Raw genomic sequence first — 19,768 nt, 5'->3', positions numbered from 1 at the left:
CCCCAGGGATTGGGGACCATGGATGTTTTTGTCATTTCATCTTGCTACAAAAATGCCTAATGTTTGTGGGGCTAGTGCTTGTCTTCTCCCAGAAGCCTAGCCATTCCAGAGCCCATGGCCAATGATAGTCTGGCAGAGAACAGCTGGCTTGATCTGTACATAGTTGTTCTGCATTTTAAGGAACAAAACTATGTTTACTGATGGGACAATTTAACCATGCAGATAATATTAAAAAAAAAAAAAATTGCTCTTCCCCTTTAAGTAACACATACAGAGCACATGTATCCACGGATACACGTGGAACTTCTGAAGTTCTGAAACAATATAAAACTTTGAAAGGATTGGCTCCTGGTAGGATCAGCATTTTCTCTTCCTTGTTCCATCTCAACGCTGGGTCAGATGCCCTATGACCAGCTTCCTCCCTTTCATTCACATGGTTTCCAAAGTGCTTTCATGTTCATTATTTTGTCAGTCATTCACAATGACCTTGGTGTTATCATTCGTTGTTTCCCAGATGTGGAAACTAAGGGTCAGATAGGGTAAGTGACTTGCCAAATATCCTATGGCCCACAACGGCAGAGAGAAAACCACACGACTGTTTGGCCTCCAGCCAGGCCAGATTTCTATCTACAGCTTCAGACCAGTAGACATTTTGGGTGATGACCTAGATTCTCTGCTCTTCGTAACTGGAAGAAGCAACGTCCCTTTTAGACTTTGCTAGACTCCATGTCTTGCCACATGCTGATCCCAATTGGTCTTTGACTCCAATTCATCTTAAGTCTCGGCCCACGGCCACTTTCTCGAGGTGACTTTCTGTGACACCCTTATCTGAGGGTTCACTGTTATGTGTCCCCAAGGCATCTTGTTCTTCCTATTTAGTAATACTTACCATAATTATAATAAGCTTTTTCAATTGTTATTATCTTCACTAAGCTGAAGTTCCATGAATCAAGGGCCATATTCAGCTAGTATAATTCCTAATACCTACTAGGCACTCAGTACATGTACAGTATGAGAGAACAAACCATTCCCTCTCACGGAGAAGTTTGGACGGGGCCAGAGAGTGTCAACCCATCAATCAGGAGAAGACTGACCAGAAGCAGCTAGAGAGAAAGTACAAAAACATGTCCAAAAGATCAGCAGCTGGTCAACTCACTGGTAAGCTACTTATTGGCAGATCTAAACTGGGGCTAGGAACCAGAAATAGGACCAGAGGCAAGGGGAAGGGGTTTATTTCCAGCAGGGTGAGCCACTCAAGCTCCCCTTTAGGGGCCAGAGGACCAGCATCAAAAAACAGGGCCAGGGAAACAAAGTTCACAGCTTTCTTGAGGGCTGTTCAGTTAAAACAGATGGCTCAGTACAATGACAGATGCTTTCCTTTTTCTTGTATGCCCAACCATCTCATATAGTAGGTAATAGGGAACTATAGATACATACCCTAGTGGCATATCATGGCAGAAGGTATGTTTAAAAAAGATTATCCTGGGACACCTGGGTGGCTCAGTCCGCTAAGCGTCTGGCTTCAGCTCAGGTCGTGATGTCACGGTTCATGAGTTTGAGCCCTCTGCTGTCAGCACAGAGCCCGCTTAGGATCCTCTTTCTCTGCCCCTCACCTGCTGGTGCTCGTGCGCTCTCTCTCTCTCTCTCTCTCTCTCTCTCTCAAAAACAAATAAACATTAAAAAAAAAAGATGATCCTGATAGAGAAAAGCCACACAAGAATCAGTAAGACCACCTAAAATGCTAACGAACAAGAGAGAAGGAAGAAAAGCATAAATTACAACAGTGAACATCCAAACAAAATGAACAAAATTGAAAGGTATTAGGAAGATATACTCTGTTGAGCTTGGTGACTGATAGGATTTATAATTAGTATCTCCTTTTCACTTACTTCCTGTTTACTAAGTACTTTTATGTCCTTTATCTCATTTGAGACTCATAGAAGCCTATGTGTTGGATGGATAAGGAAACAGGCGACAGGTGACCTGCCCAAGTCACACAGCTCAGAGGGGCTGGGCTAGGCCTGGAGACCAGGTGTCCAGACCACCATCTCCGGGCCCCCCAGGCAGCATCGGGCCATTGTGTCACCCAGAGTTTCGGTCATAGGAATGCGCTCACCTCAATCCCCCAGGATCAAGCAGCTTTGATCTTGGCTGTGTATTCACATTTATGGCAATGCACATTTATAGCTGTGCATTTCCCAGAAGAGAGGTATGAGGATTCCCATCAGCTCTGGGAGTCGCTGACGCCCTGAAGACCCACTCTGCTCCCGATGAGTCAGACCTGTTTTTCATCTTTATTGTTATTCCTGATTACTAAAGAAACTCCAGGGTCCTTATAAAATATCCAAATAAGAAATTCTAAAAAGATAAAATTCTATATACTCTACTACAATGGAACTTTGATTTGATAATACCAAACACTAACATTTATGGAGCCTCAATTAATTGCCAGGCACTGGGTAAGGAACTTTTATATACAGCATCTCACTTAGTCTTCCCCACAGCCTCAGACAAGCACTGTTATTACCTCTCTTTTACAGATGAGGAAACTGAGGCTCCCAAAGAATAACTTACCCAAGCTCACAGAGCTGGTGAATGATAGAAAATTCTGGGCACGTCCTAGGATTCCAAAGACCGCACACCTACCTGTGACTGTGTATTAGGGATATCTTTCCAAGTCAAATATATTCAATTTATCTGTTTCTTGAAAAAAGGACTAGTGCCTTTTTCTATTCCCCAAAATGTTTCTCAAGTTAACTAGAGTAAGAGGGCCAATCCACAGTTTATCTTAAAAAAAAAAAAAAAAAAAAAAAAGTCACATTCTTCAAGTAAACTTAAGCAAGTTCTTTCCTGTCTACTTGCTGAGCCAGATATCTTCATAAATTATGCCCCCTTGTCTGTGGTGGACAAAGCTTGGATGTTGGGTCAGGTCCTGGCTATATTCTTCCCTCACTGAATGATTTGGGGCAAGTACCCTCTGTGTCTGCATTATCGTCTTTATGATGAGAAGTTTGGGTAGCCCCTGAGGGCCCTTCCAGTCGTGACCTACTGTGACCTGTTCTCTCTCATGACTTCCTGCAATATGGACGGGCAATTTTTATAAGATCATTTATTTAAAATGAAATTTAAATCATCATCATAATATTCAAAATAGTAAAATGGCCAGGGAAAGGAGATTGGAAGGTATATTAATTTCCTATGGCTGCTGTAATAAATGATCACAAACTGAGTGGTTTAAAACAACAGAAATTTATTCACTCTGTTCTGGAGACCAGACTTTGAAATCTGGTGGCTGCTAGCATTCTTGGCTTATGACTACATCACTCCAATCTGTTTCTAGTCTCTGGGTCACACTGCCTTCCCTTCTTGCTCTGTGTCAAATCTACCTCTGTCTCTTTTTTATAAGGACATCTTCTGTTGTATTCAGAGCTCACCCAGATAACCTGGGCTATCCCTCCCCATCTCTAGATCCTTAACTTAATCACCTTGGTAGCTGCCCTTTCCCAAATAAGGTCACATTCACAGGTTCCAGGGATTAAGATCTGATATCTTTGGGGGCCATTATTCAATCTACTACAGAGGGGCACCTGAAAACCCTATTTCAACTGCTTTATGATGACACTCAAGGCCATCTCCCAAGGACATCATCAAGAGCGAATGACAGCAAAGGACAGCTGACCTCATGGCTCTTTGAAGGTAAACCCGTCAGTCCCTCTCACACTGGCTTTTTTTTTTGAGTGTGTCAGCTTTCAGAGGCAGCTGTTAGCCCAGAGCATGTCCATGTTAGGACCTTGCCCAGTGCCCAACACATAGTAGGTGGTCATAAATATTCACAATGTAGGGCCAAGCAGAGGTATATGTAAACATGCTTTGGGTATCTGGCAGAGAGCAGAGAGGGAAGCAAAGAAAAAGATCAAGAGAGGCAGACTGCAGTGGAGTCAGTGTGTAATAAAGAAACATGGGCCGAAGGGCTGCACAACACCAGCCAGGACAAGGCCACCAAGGAGCCCTAGATTAGTCAACAAATGAGTAATTCCACGATGCTAACCATTTGTTGTAAAATCAAACAACCTCTTGGTGTCAAACTCTCCTCTGACCTATCCAATTCCCTGCAACACAGGTTAACTTTCTTTTCTTTTCTTTTTTTAAGAAAAAATAAGCCCCAGTTTTCATTCCCACTGGTACTATACATGTGTTTCTTAAAGTAGCACAGGACTTCTCAGCTCATCCTCTCTCTTAAAAAATCACGAACTTCTGGAAGTGTTCTTAAAACACCAGGCAAGGTCCAAACAATAGGTTAGGAAGCCTAAAGATGTCTACGTTTTTGAAAACTTCCTAGGAAGTTTGGATTCAACACTAGATTTTAGCAGGCACCAGCGGGGCTCCTTTGGTTAAGTCATGCCTTACTCCACCACTCAATCACTCAGAGGTTGGCCGCTCTCCCCACCAAGGCCCCTTGCTCTCTCTTCCGATTTAGAATAGCCTGGAAAAATGTCTCATCTCCACTTTTAGACCATGAGCTCCTAGATGGGAGGGGCAATGTCTTAAAGAAAATGAAGGCTGATTTACTGGGCCGCGTGTTCCTTCCAGCACCCAGTAAAATCCCTATAAAACATGGAAATTACTGCTGCCTTACAGATGAAGAAACTGAATGCTTAGAGCAGTTAGTTGACTATCTCAAAACTATACAATCAGAGAAGAAGTCAGGATTTACACCCTGAGTCCAAACTTCATACTCTTTCCCTCAACTCATGCTTTTGCTCTTATCTCTAGCACCTAGTACTGTATCTAGAACGTGGAAGACTCTGGAGAAAACAGCCGACAGCTAAGAATAAATTAAGGAGTAGTAACTGAAGGAACAAGCACTTGTTTACACCATGCATGAACTCGGCCACCTTCAGAATGCCAGAAATCATGAGGTTTGCGTATGAAACAGGGCAAGCAGAGGCAGATTAGGAGAGCAGAGATGTACAAAATAAAGCTTTACAAATTACAGGTCTGCACGGCCCAAAGCAATTTTCGTAGATATTGCTACACTTGATACTCACAAAACATTTGGGAGGTATGAAGCATGAGGAAGTGGATTTTCACCGTAAGTTAACAAATATGATCTGTGATGTTCAGTGACTTTGACTTCTAAGTGGTGGAGCCAGATTCAAAGCCAAGTCATAAGACTTCTTTCCAGTGCTTTTCCCACTGGGCCTCACTGCTTTCTCTTCCCATGGACTTTCCTTGGAGGCCACAAATCCCTTACCCATCCCTTGCTCAAAGGTTCAGAGGCCAGCAGGGTTCCACTAGCCCCCTACCACCACGAGCGTGCACGCATGCGCGCGCGCACACACACACACACACACACACACACACACACACACACACGACTTCCTTTTGCTATATTTATTTACAATGCCCTAAGGGTGAAGAAACAAGGATGCGGAACCTGGGGATGGGATACAGAATCTATAAAGGGCATAGGACTCATGACACGGTCATCCTAGCTTTCCCAGAATTTCTTGAGAATTTTTTCCAAAAGCTTCTATAAACTGTATTATGTGTATACATTTCTGGATGTGAATAATGCCCACGATATAAGAGAAATCATAGATTACCCAATGTAGGCATGATGTCCTAGGAAAGTCAGACCTGGATTAAACACCTAACTCCCCCTTCTTCTCACTTCATCTATAAAGGGAAACCACAGAATGATTTTAAGAATGAAGGTGGTAGTCAGCACAAAGTGACTCACACAGATTCAAACAAGTAATTATCCGTCAATTTATTTAATTAATCTGCTTCTTATATAAAATGGATGCACTTACATACCCATTTTTTGGAAATGTAGCAACTCCACTGCATGACTTCAATAGCTCTGGCAAGTCATACGTTAGGAGTTGACAAGAAGCAGACTATAAGCTCCTTGGGGCAATAATCTCCAGGAGAATAGGCATGTTTTCCTTATTTAATACTCTATTCTCAGTGTGAGATACAATGTCTGGTATATAGTGAACAGTCAATGATCAATGAGTAGCAGAGAAGGCTGAAAGTAAACAATGCATGGGACTGAGCAAAAATATCAATAAAGGCAACTGAAATTTGTTCTCCTATGTGTATAAAGGAGGCTTCAAAAGAAGCTCTTTGAATGTATATTCTGATTTGAAATTCATCTTCTGCTCCAGTCGCAGAGCACTTAAAAATGATGTTGTCTTTGCCTAACACCAAGAAATCGAACTTATAGTTTTGTGTAATGAATTTACAATTTCTAAATTATCACGTATTGTGTCAGATATGTGATGGGCATTTGTTGTTTTGCCTATTCATTCTCTCTTCCCTTATCATTTGGTGTGTCAGCCCCATTTTCTTTTGAGAACCCACTTACGCCAGTCTTGGTCCCTGTCATTCAGGGAGGGCTGATCCCCACTCCCAGTTCCAGCGGTGGGCGTGTGAGCCACTAACCAATGAAAGTTCAACCCTGGCCACTAGGACTGTTCCAGAGATGACCACATGACAGGCAGCCTCATGATTTGAGTTAAACTATTAGAACAAGAATTCTGTCTTCCAGCTTAGATTGCCCAGATAGTAAAATCTATGCCTGAAGATTTGAAGATGCCAGTGGCCATCTTGCTGCTACAACAACTTGCTTGAGAATGAAGCCAGTCAGAGGAAAGCAGGCGAAGGCAAGGAGTGAGGCAGATTATTAAAGATAATCTGGGTCTTGCCGTAGTGTTATAAGTGAGTTTATAAATTCAGCCCTTTGTCTTCTTAAATCAGTTCCAATGAGTTTCTTTCTGAAACAAAAGACTCACGTCTAATACAAATTATCACCTCAAAGTCATCAACAGTTTAAGAAAAACTGATAGGAAAAAAATGTAAAACTGGGATAATTCTATCGATTAATTAATTCTACTATGGAGGGCAAAAGCACCATCATTCTCTTTTCAAGAATAACTAACATTCATTGTCAATATTTATGACCACCTACGCTGTGAATATTTATGACCACCTACTATGTATTGGGCACTGGGCAAGGTCTTAACATGGACATGCTCTGGGCTAGCAACTGCCTTTGAAAGCTGACACACTGAAAAAAAAAAGCCAGTGTGAGAGGGACTGATGGGTTTTCCTTCAAAAAGCCATGTCCTTTGTGTCTGGCATGAAGCAAGCAAGTGACTAAATGCTTTTATTAAGAAGTGAATTAAAGGTCAGAGGTGAATTTCCCTTAGTCCTTAATTTCCTGTCTATGTGCCAAAAGTAGGTGGGAAAGGGGAGGGGGCATGACCTGTTAAACACCAGATGAAGACCCATGGTGGCTGGGAGAGTTGCACCGCAGGACCTGGCCAGTTGGGTCTGGAGGCTCAAGCTGTGGAGAAATGGTTCCATGTCCCTGTGGCAGAATGTTTAATACTGTCAAGGGCACTGGTTGAAGGAGTGATTAAAAACAGGGGAGGGGAGGATTCAGGGGTTGGCATTTAAGCAGATGAGCTGTAAAAGTGAGAGGCAGAAGTTCAGTTTTCATTAAACATAGGCAGTTGAGAACCTAGAAGAATGATGCCAACGTTCCCTTCTACTTTGGGGTTTTATTCTATTATTATATGTTCTGAATATAATTCAGACACATAATATCCCCCTTCATGGGGCTTTCCTCTAAATGCTATGTGATCACAAGGGGTCAAGCTAGCTTGGGGTTGAATGAAAGCTCTGCCGCTGGCTATCTATAGGCTACACAGTACGTTACAAATCCTCTGGGCCGTTCTTCCCTCTTCTTAAAATCAGAATTTCAACACCCCTAGGATGGTGTAAGAACTGTGTGATAGGTGGGCAGAAGGTTTAAATAAGCCTTGTGCATAGAAGGGACAGAATAAGCGTTTGTTTTCTCTCTCTTTCTTCCCTTTTTCACATCACTCTGCAAACAAAGAGACACCCTATGGAGCAAGAGGGTGGAATGGGACGGACACGTGATTGGGGTCAGGCAGCTGGGATTTGTATTTTACATCTGCTTTTTACCATCCATGAGACTTTCACAGTTTTCCTCCTTAAGTTCAAGGTGGTTTCTTATCTTTCAAATGAGCATAATTACTAATGCCTTGTGAACCTCACAGCATTGTTCAAAGGATAAAATGGATCAATGAATTTCAAAATGCTCCATAAATGAACTTGTGTCATATACACAGATATGTGTGTATACGTGTGCATATATATACGTACATATAGTTTTAAACATATTAAACTGTACATGATATAAAAGACAGACTAAAATTTTTGCAAACTTACAAATAAAGCAATCTTCATGACATTGAACTTGGCAATAGATTCTCAGATATGACCCCCAAAGCATAAGCAACTAAAGAAACAATAGATAAACCAGACTTCATCAAAATGAAAAATGTTTGTGTACAAAAGGGCATTCTTTATCAAGAAAGTAAATAGACAACCTACAGGGCAGAAAATATTTGCAAATCATATATCTGATAAAAGCCTAATATCCAGAATATTTAAAGAACACCCATGACTTAACAACAAAAAGACAAAAAATCCAATTTAAGAAGAGGGCAAAGGATGTGAACAGACACTTCACCAGAGAAGATATACAAATGGTCAACAAGCATATGAGAAGATGGTCAACACCATTAGTCATTAGAAATGTAAATTAAAACCACAATAAGGGAGACGGCTGGCTGGCTGGCTCGGTTGGTGGAGTGTGCAACTCTTGATCTCAGGGTTGTGAGTTCAAGGCCCACACTGGGTGTGGAGCCTACTTAATCATAAACAAAAACAAAACACGAAACACAATGACATGTCACTTCATACCCACTAGGATAGCAATTTTAAGAAACTGGAAAACGACAAGTGTTGGAGAGGATGTGGAGAAATGAAACCCCTTGTACATTGTTGTTGGAAACGTAAAATACTTTATTTAGTTGCTGTGAAAAAGTTTAGCATTCACTCAAAAAGTTAAACATAAAACTACCAGATGACCCTTCTTACACTCTATACCCAAAAGAATCGAAAACAGATCCACAATTCCACTCTTAAGTCTATACCCGAAAGGACTGGAAAGGGCATATAAGTGAGTACAGATACGCACATGTTCATAGAGGCATCAATGACAATAACCACAAGGTGGAAACAGTTCAAATGCCCATCAAAGGATGAAGGGATAAGCAAATAGTGGGATATGTATGTAGAGAATCTTTTCTTTAAACGTTTGTTTATTTTTGAGAATGACTGGGGGAGGGGCAGAGAGAGAGAGGGAGACAGAGAATCCCAAGCAGGCTCCATGCTGTCAGCGCAGAGCCCGACGTGGGGCTCGATCGCACACATCGTGAGATCACAACCTGAACTGACACCAAGAGTCAGACGCTGAACCGACTGAGCTACCCAGGAGCCCTGGGAAATATATGTAATGGAATATTACTCAGCTGTCAAAAGGAAGTACTGATAGCTGTTGCAACATGAACAGATCTTAAAAATATGCTCTCTTAAAAAAAAAAAAAAAAAAGGAAGCCAGACACAAAAGGTCACAAACTGTATGATGGAAATGTTTGGGAAGTAGACAGAGGTGGTGCTTACTCAACATTGCTCCACTAAATGCCACTGAACTGTTCATTTTAAAATGGTTCCTTTTGTGTGTGTGAAGTTCACCTGAACAAGTTATTTTTTAAATAGGTTGACAATTTCAATACTGTTAAGAGAAGTGCCATTACCGAATGGTTATGTACCTAAATATGTTGGTTTTTAGAGAAAATATAGTAGTCATCCCACACATTTTTTAATAAATTAGTAAATGCTTCAATCAATCAATGAATAACACTATCTTAGAAAAACAGTCTATTGGAAGGAGCACAGAGAAGATTCCAAATAAACTTTCAAGCAACATAACAGAATCACTGCCAATGATATCACTGTTTTGTGTCAAACCATTACCAACTGAAACCGAAAAAAATTAAAACTATCCATAAATTTGCCAAGATAGCATGTAATACCATGACATAATGGCGAGTTTTTCCCAAGTATGTTATTTGTTTATTTTATATTTTGGTAATTCCTATCCCTGTCTCTACTGAAGAATGTTCTTTTTTTCCAAATTAAAACTAGCTAAAAACTATTTAAAGAACACTAAGCGACAACATTTGTCTCTGCTCTGAAGCTCAGTCAGCTGAAAAAATAAAGTTGAGAAACTGACAATTAATTTTGTTGCTGTTAAATCAAAACGCAGAACATTCTGAGTTTGTTTATAATTTTGAAATGTGTTTGTATTGACAGGATATTTTCTTATACATTATGTGTTTTAAAGCTTCAAAGTTTATTTCTATAAAAAAATGACATTTTTTTTTAAAAGAGCGCTGTTTGATCATTAATCAAGTTTAGCCTAGGTGTGTGTGTATATCACTCAGGATCTAACCTGTTAAACAAAAACTACTCTAGGCTGTCTAAAGCAGAAGGAATTTAGTACAAGGAACTGGCTGCACAGACGGTGAAAGGAAAGCTCCGTGGATCACCTGAGGGACTCCAGCGGTCAGCAATGGCAGGGAGTTGCTATGCCCCTACAGCTGAAAGAACAAAGCAAGGTGCCCAGGGGCCAAGATCATGTGGCTGAAGCTGGAATCATCATGAGCCAGGGGCCTTGGAAGAGACAAAGCCTCAGCTTGACATACAGGACGCACAGGGAGAAGAAATACCCTGGCTTTTCCCTTCTTCCCACCCTCCAATCCCTCCTCAGTACATCCCACTGGGAAACCCAGCCAGAAGCTAGCTGGTTAGAAAAGGAGCCTGGGAAAGAGAGGCTTTAGAGACCCGCCTTCCTGCAAGAAGTAGAGAGGCAAGCGGGAAGGAGTAAGAATGAATCTGAGGCCAAGGTCAAGGACCAAAACAGAAGGCAAAACTAATTCGCATGTGATGGGTACAATATTACATGAACTAGAGACATTGAATCATACACATTCTGCCTCAGGGTTTTACCACCTATTTTGGGAAACGGGCCGTCGGACGATTACCTTATTAGTACACGGTTCACCCCTGTATAGAATAAAAATAGCACAAATAATAAGTAAAACACTTTATCTCACAAATAAGAAAAACAACATTTCACAGAGCACTTTCATACACATTATTTCCATTTTTGAGATGAGGAAGTTAAAGCTTGAGAGTTGCCATGAACCTGAACCCGCCGTGATCCCCGATGCCTCCCTCCATCAAAGCCCCTCATTCACACCACGGACTCCCACCAGTTATTCTATTTCTCAAATCTGTCCACTTCTTTCCACCCAACATCTTGTACCTCTGGGCTACATAGTCTCTCACCTGGATTACTACTATTGTCACAGATAATTTCCCTGTGTTCACCCTGTTCCCCTCCCGTTTGTTTTTCACACAAACATGACAGTGCTGCATTTTTACTTTCAACCCCCTTCAAATCCTTTCCATTACTCTTGAATTAAAGACCAAAGCCCTCAATGTAACCTAAACCACCAGGCAAAGTCTGGCCTCCCCCCAACCTTTCATCCCCATCCCATGCCTCTTCTCCCTAAGCTCCAGCCACACTAATCTGCTGTGTCAGTTTTTCCAAAGTACAGGCTCCCTCTAACTGCAGGGACTTTACATATGGTGGTCCTTCTGCCCAGAATATAATCCCCATTTCCCCAGGGGCCTCACCCCCCCACAGTCCTAGTTATTATGAGGCCATAAATGGCTTTTTATTTCTGGAAAAAAATGACTTATTTCATAATTTATTCATTCAACAAGTATCGATAATTGCCACACACACAGGCATACACACACACACACACACACACACACACTGCATACATATAGGTTGATTCATCTTCCTGCCTCTAACAGCTGCCCCACTCGGTTTTTCCTATACAAATTGAATGGTTTAATAATAATAGCAATAATAAAGGACAAGAGCAAATGCTACTATTTATTTAGAACTCTGAAGTCTTTTCATCAGCCTGAGCCATGGAAGAATTGAGTCATTGGATTCTTAGACTCAAGTTGGCCACAAACATATTGTTGGTGACGTGGGTTTTGAAATCCTAAACATGGCAACAAGAAGATCAGATACCCTACTAATGAGCAGCATTTTTCCTACTTTCCCACTAAGGAATTTCAGGAGTTCTCCCTACTTGGGGCCCTAGTTGGCCTTCCTATTGTACCAGCAACACTAGGTTTCTGCAGGAATTACTACTGCAACAAAGGGACTTCCACTCAAGCAAAAGCCTCCTGGTCTTGAGGGCTTTCGGGTGAAAGGATAAGTGCTCCCACTTTCTGTTCTAGTTCTGTGAAAGGAGGAAGGGCGTGGGCTGACACCCTTGACATGACTCCCTACCCCCAGCGCTGCCTCTCCTCTACTGGCAGGGGAGAGGGGAGGGGTCCCTTCCACCCCCTAAAGTGAGAGAACAGACTGCCAAAGAGTCATGCCTAATCACGGCCCTGGAAGTCAAACAGACCAGGGCTCAGATTCAGAGTCTGCCACTTTCTGGCTGCGTCTTCTCCTGTAGGTCTATCAGATCTGGTAGCTACAGGGGCTGTTTTCATTTAAATTAACAGACAGGGGCGCCTGGGTGGCTTGGTGGGTTAAGCGACCGACTTCGGCTCAGGTCGTGATCTCACGGTCCGTGAGTTCGAGCCCGGCGTCAGGCTCTGTGCTGACCGCTCGGAGCCTGTTTCGGATTCTGTGTCTCCCTCTCTCTCTGCCCCTCCCCCATTCATGCTCTGTCTCTCTCTGTCTCAAAAATAAATAAACGTTAAAAAAAAAAATTAAAAAAACATAAAATAAAAAAATAAATTAACAAAGACAACATAAAATCAAATATTTAGTTTCTTGGTCATAGGAGATACATTTCAAGCGACCCAAAGTCCAGTGGTCATCATATTGGGCAGCACGGACAGATTATTTCCATTGTCTAGAAAAGCCGACTGGACAGCAATGGTCTAGAGAAAGTCACACAGCCCCTCTCTCCGAGCTTTCATTTCCTCACCTGTCAAATGAGATCATGCACGAGATCATGTGTATAAAGCACGGTGCTTGGCAGAGTGACCCCTCGATACGTTCTCTCCCTTCCATTCCTCAAGGGGTAGGTGCTACTTGAGGGCAGAGATCTCATTTCATCATTTTTGCATCGCCAGTGCCTTCCTAGCACAATATCCAACTCATAGGAGATGCTCGATAGATATTTGTTGAACCTTGCACTTAACATTTCGCATCAAGCTCAAACCTAAATTTTCCCTACCATCACCTGATGCACAAGGGATGAAGAAAAGAAGACATTTTTTGTATGTGATATGCACACACTCAAATACAGGGCCCAATACTTAGTAAAAGAAGGAAGGAGGAAAGCAAGGAAGGAAAGAAGGTCCACTAGCTAACAGCTGCCAACGCTTGGTCACTACAATGTGAAGCCCTCTCTTCATATCGCTTTATTTAATCCTCACAAAAACCCTATGAAATGTCATTTTAATCTCCGTTTTACTGGTGAAAACACCGAGGCTCAGACACTCAAAGCCAAAATTCAAACCCGTATCATTCTGAATTCAAACTTCACACTCTCAGCGATTATATACTACAGTCGCCCAGTGATGAAGGCATCCTATCTGTCCCTTGTCTGCTCCAATAGATTCTTGGGGTAATGAAATGAGATAATACTTGTGAACACTGTTTGTGAGCTCTAAGTGTCATGCAAAGGGGCCATTATTATTTTGTCCTCACTACTGTGGAGCTCTCTAGCCCTCAAGCCGTAGGGTCTGGCTTAGACCACAGGCAAAGCTACAAGTCACCTAACCTCTCAATGCCTACCTCAAAATCCAAATAACAATGACAGGATAATAATACCGTGCATGCCTTATAGGATTGTTGTGAGGATTATATAGATTAATATATTTAAAGTATTTAGAACAGATTCTGGCATGTCTTTAGTTCCATATAAATGTTACCCATTAATATTATTACTATTATTATTACATGGTGAAGACATAGGAATGGAAATATCTTAGAATGGAAAAATACCCTGAATTGAGAAAAAGGGTCTAGATTCTCTTTTTTTTTTTTAATGCGTCAAAGTAAACGAGAGGGTTCTCTGTGATATTTATTATCTATCATTCAATCAGACCCTCCTATGCAGACAGTCCACCTAGAATACCTCAGCATTTGGGGGTCAACGTTCAAACCAGTCCCCAGCTCTGGGTCTTAACTGTGGATATCAACCCATGAACAACCTGGTGCAACTCAGTCTGTCAGGTGGAGACATTACAGGGAGAGAGGTATTCATGGCCCAGAGCATCTGAAAACAGAAGGCTGGCAGCTAGGCCAACATCGCCTGGCAATCACAAAGCAAGTTTCAGAGGTGTGGGCAATGTACAACAGTGACCAATGGACAAAATTCCCCCTTGTATGGACTCCTGGAAGCCCCGAAGCTACTGGGTTAATAGTCAGAGATTAAGAATTAATATTCGAGTCCACTGCTCATGCTAATGGTGTTTCTTACTTATTGGCTTCTATCATCCCAAAATGACCTATTGCACCTGGATCTCAGAGAGCTTGTCTCACAAAATTAATGGTTTACCTCAACTCCACTTGGAGGGTGGAGTCAGGGGAACTTGATTCAATTTATTATCCAACATTTGCTTGACGCCAGGGATATAGAATCCAGTCCTGAAAAGTCAAGGGCCTCCAAGATGAGAGATACTCGTAGGCTCAGAATAATGCATTTCGAGGGGGTGCTCTTTTATTTTCCCCTTCATGTGAATAAGTACAGTGGATGACTCCCCAGTGAACTACAGAGAACCTGACCCAGGAGGTGAGCAGCACTTCCTGCAAGCAAGTTGTAGAGAAGAAGCGACAGAGATTCCCAGAGTCCTAGGACACTGAGACTCAGCCTCACACGTAGCAGGGGCTTGAAACCAAAACGGGACAATTGAAAGTTGCTGGATGGGAAGTTTCCGTTCCTGACATAATCCACTGACTCTGGCTGGCAGTTGGCTAAATGATGCCCAGGGTAAAAAAAAATTTTTTGAAGACCTCCAGGATTTTACTTAGCATTTGAGAAGACGGTGGTATTATTTGCCGAGAGACAGTCCAGCAGGAAGAATGTGGTAAAAAGGAGAAGAGAAAGGAAAAACCAGTTTATATGGAGCACCTCTACTTATCAAGCACTGAACCAGACACTTTCCATGCATTCTTTTTTTTTTTTTAATTTTTTTTTAATGGTTATTTTTGAGAGAGAGAGAGAAATTTGAGCAGGGGTGGGGCAGAGAGAGAAGGAGACACAGAATCTGAAGCAGGATCCAGGTTCCAAGCTGTCAGCACAGAGCCCGATGCAGGGCTCGAACTCATGGACCGTGAGATCATGACCTGAGCTGAAGTCGGATGCTCAACCGACTGAGCCACCCGGGCGCCCCTCCATGCATTCTTTTATTTAATCTTCACTGAAATCTAAAAGGTAGGTATTACTATACCCATTTTACAGGTAAGGAAATTGAGGTTCAGAAAGCTATGTAACTAACGTAAGACATTACAGTTATTAAATGTTAAGATGAAATTCAAACTTAGGTCTTTCCTGCCTGGAAGCTCACGACCTTTCTAATGCATTCCAACTGACTGCCAGGGATATTATCCCAGAGCATCTTCATACCAGTCCATGATGTAGACATTATTATCCCCATTTTACAAAATAAGAACCCTCAGAGAGTCAGTGACGTGCCAGTAGAACTGAATAGCGTGAGCCCAGCTGCTGGAGGCAGATAAATCCTGGATTCAAATCTCGGTGTTATCGTGTATCAAGCATGTGACTTAGGTTATTTAATCCCCCATCTGCAAGGCAAGCATAACAATATGTGCTTTATGAGGTTGCCGTAAGGATATAAGGAGAACTCATGCGTGGCATGAGTCCTCAATAAATGTAGCTGCTATTCTGTCATCATCGTCCAACTCACATTTCTTTTATGAAATTAAATAAAAAATAGTACACGACACAGCACACTATATGCGACACGGTAAGTATTCATTACATGATAGCTCGTATCTTATTGTTAGGTATTAAAATGGCCTTTGTACTCTCCTCTTCTGACTCAAAAACCCACAAGGGAAGCCCCTGTCCTGTCTCACCGGCAGGATTTCCTCCATAATAAAACTCCGAGTTCACTCAGGTGCAATGTGATCTCTCTTCCCCTTGACTCTGGCAACCACTGCAGGCCACCTCCCCCCAGGCTCAGGGCAGAATAATATCCCTGTCCTTCCTCTGAGGGATGTAAGGCGGCTTAAATAATTAACAGTTGTAAGGTGCTTTGAAAAGAGAGCGCAAAACACCATAAATTCCAAGAATTAATTCATAATATCAGTGGTGGGCTTGACAATTATATATGTCATATTTGTTCAGCTGTGAGAATGGTTCAGAATGTCAAAGTTTGGAGTGTGGTCCAAATCTCTCAAGACCAAGGATTTCCTGCAACTTTATATTGTCTGTATTCTCTAAGGCTAAGATTGTAAAGTTCCAATCTCCTAAACACAGTGCTAGAAATGGTTGCATTTTATTAATTTTTTTTTTTTTAATCTCTCCACTCCTCAGACCTAACTTGCGTTGCAGTGGGGGTTTTGGACACCAAATGGTGGAGTGAAAAGGACACAAGGCATGGGGTTTGCAGAGGGTCTTTGGAGTTCTGGCTCCCATCACTCTAACTGGGAACACTTTCCTTATTTAACCTGAGTTTTCATTTCCTCCTTAGAAAAAGAAAAAGGCTAATGGCAGTACGAGTAATTCGGGTTGTGAAAATGGACTAATGAGCTAATGCTTGGATATACATTCACCAGAAGTTTACTGAGTATCTGATCCTGTGCCAGACTCCTATTAGACAACAACAATCACAAAACAAAAATTCCTTGGTCTTAACAGTCAAAAAAACCAAATGAACTGATGATCGCAATAAGATGGGCTAAGATCTTGCCACTGCAAGTGTGGTCCATGGACCAGTGGCAGCAATGGCACCTCAAAGATGGTTTAAAATGCAGAATTGTGGTCCCACCTCAGACCTCTTTAATCGGAATCCGCATTTTCACCAGGTTATGGAGGTATTTCTAGGCGCGTTAAGGACTGAGACGTCCTGGGCTCAGGGCAGTGTTTAAATAAGTGCAGGCGTTGTAGGACTACAAACTGGACAGGATACAATGCAGCTGGTATCTAGATGGGAGTGGGCAGGAGAGAAGTGAAGGGAGGCTGGTGTAGGCTGTTGGGCACTCAATCCAAAGGGGTGGCAAAATGCAAAAGCAGACACCTGAACCAGCACGATGCCTTCAAGACGCTATAAGGAACTCAATATTTCAGCAACGGGCTTAGGACTTTTACCAATAGTGTGACTGATAGTTGGTTGTCCTTATTCAAACATGAGAACCCCTGAAAATCATCTAAGGTCCTTTCAAGGTGTTTACTGCAGCGTGCCTGCATGCATATAAAACTGCATCTGAACTGGAGCTTTTGTTTTTATTTTTTTAATGGTGTTTTTTTTTTTTTTTTGAGAGACAGAAAGAAACAGAGTGTGAGTGGGGGAGGGACAGAAAGAGGAAGACGAAGAGTCCAAAGCAGGCTCTAGGCTCTGAGTTGTCAGCACAGAGCCCAACGCAGGGCTCAAACTCAAGAGCTGTGAGGTCGTGACCTGAGCCGAAGTCAGACGTTCAACCGACTGAGCCACCCAGGTGCCCCCCCCTTTTTTTTTAACTTGAGCTTTAACTATAAGTGTTTCTGTCCTATAAACTGCCTATACATTCACTGGCAGGGAGTACCAACAGTACCTGGATAAGTCACATTAAAATCTATAATGGGAAATGTCCCCTTTCAAATGTGTTTGATGTTGTTGGAAAAAAAAAAAAGAGAGAGAGACACATACAGACAAAGACCCAGGGGAGAGAAGGAGGGAGGAAGGAAGAAAAAGAGTAAAGGAAAAGAAAAAAAAAAGGAAAGAAAAGAGAGGAAGGGGGGGTTGAAGAAAAGGCACGATTCTTTTCAGATGCGCTTTTCTTACATTTTGTACAAAAAACAAGTCAGTCAGCTTGACTATGCTTCATGCCTGGTTTCTGTTCTTCATGGGCACTTTCATGGTTTGGATTGAACTCTTTGTACTCTCTTGGTCATTTATTGACTTCAATTTTGTCATTTTCTGTAAAGAGTTTTAGGGATGCTTTGTAGTGGTTCAATATATTTAAAATTTGTCCAAACTCCTCAGGGCTGGCTCCCGAGGACTTCGTAATGGGATGCTTGCCTGCCTTTCTAGCCTCACCCAATTCCCTATTCCCCACCGACAAATAACATATTCCCTTCCGAGAGATTACCCAGCCCTGGCACATGCAATCCTTTTGAAACACTCTGTCTTCTGCCAAGAGGCCTTTATCTTCAGGAAAATCCTCACTCGCTCTTTAGTAGGAATCGTTGCCATGGGGACCATTTACTTGGGACTTACTATATGTTCTCAGAAATTTGTATTCACTCTTTCCTAAGACACACAACTTCTTATCTGCACCCAAGTCCTCGTGTCAGGCTCCATTTTCTAGAGAACCCAAACCGTAACACTGAACACGGGCAAAGCACCTTCACACGGACGATCTAATTTTAACCTCAAACTATCCAGGGTTGTATACGTATCAGGTACGTTCAACCCTTATTTTAAACACTGATCACTAACCAAGTATTCCCTAAGCAGCTACTGTTATCCTGGGCGCCGGTCAGTACAATATTTTACTCTACTCTCTGCCTCTTTGGGAACACATGGGATTTAATCCTTGCCTTTTATATGCTCAGGCTCTCAGATTTGTTTGACCTTCATTGGCATCTCATCCAGGCATTGGCCCCGCACAGGGAGCCCGGCCAGGGAACCCCGGAGCGTGAGCAGCTTCTGCTCGACCGCTTCTAATGGGGGAGGAATCCCTTCCTGACAAGGGCTTTCTTCACAATATCCTTCTGCGCGTTCAGCTAAAATCTTCCTAATGGATCTCCCACCCACCAGTTCTGGTACTGCTCTCTGTTCCTTCACAGGAGGTCAGCTCTCGCTTCCAGATCATTTTTATAGAATCAGGGATTATGAGTATTAGTGAAACTAGAGGGTCGTCATCTACCATTTCCTCATTTCAGAGTAAAAGACGAAGCAGCCTGTCGGTGACAAACCGCACATGAGTGAAATGCCGGGGCTGAAACCTCCTCCGTGGTAAGCAAGCCTCTTGCCCCAACAGCCTGTGGTCTCTCATCCACCCTGATGGATTCGGTCAGTGTGCGAGCCACTTGTGCACACGTCGTGTGTGTGCGCTCCCCGTTGTTTCCGCTAACAGCTCTCAGCTTTGGCGAGACTTGTGACGTAAACAAAGATTTGACGTTAGTATGCCTCATTAAATGCTCAGTTGCTTCTAATCAAAGTCATTAAATTGTTTTGCTAGTTCCTATCAAAACCATGGTGCTTTTCATGGAAGACCAATTTATTATTCATTCAACAAATATACGTTTGGTATATAGCATATGTCAGGTATTGCTAGGTGCTGAGAGCCACACAATTGAAAAAGACGCGGTCTCGGCGATCCAAAAGCTCCCAGCAATCAAGCTGGGAAGACACGAACACTAACCGAGAGGTTAAGGGTATGGACTCTGGTGTCAGAAGGGCCTGAGAGAGAATTCCAGCTCTCCCACTTACTAATTACATAACTCCGGACGAGTTACTTAATGTCGGTAGATCGCTATTACATCATTAGCAAAATGGGGTTATGTAATACACTATTAACTTCAGCGTATTCTAATGATGATTA

The 19,768-nt window shown here is 42.3% G+C and overlaps 1 long non-coding RNA gene across 1 annotated transcript; it reads left to right on the top strand.

The window, feature by feature from the left end:
- Positions 1–224: 224 nt before the first annotated feature.
- LOC144617089 (uncharacterized) lies at positions 225–19,338 on the top strand. Its single transcript, XR_013557108.2, has 3 exons — positions 225–539; positions 992–1,158; positions 19,107–19,338. It is a non-coding gene; the product is annotated as an uncharacterized LOC144617089 (long non-coding RNA).
- Positions 19,339–19,768: the final 430 nt, after the last annotated feature.

Source organism: Panthera onca, chromosome C1 (genome assembly GCF_046562875.1).
Source record: "Panthera onca isolate mPanOnc1 chromosome C1, mPanOnc1 haplotype 2, whole genome shotgun sequence".
Lineage (NCBI taxonomy): Eukaryota > Metazoa > Chordata > Mammalia > Carnivora > Felidae > Panthera > Panthera onca.
The sequence above is the reverse complement of the archived record's forward strand: the minus strand, read 5'-3'. Positions and strand labels throughout refer to the sequence as shown.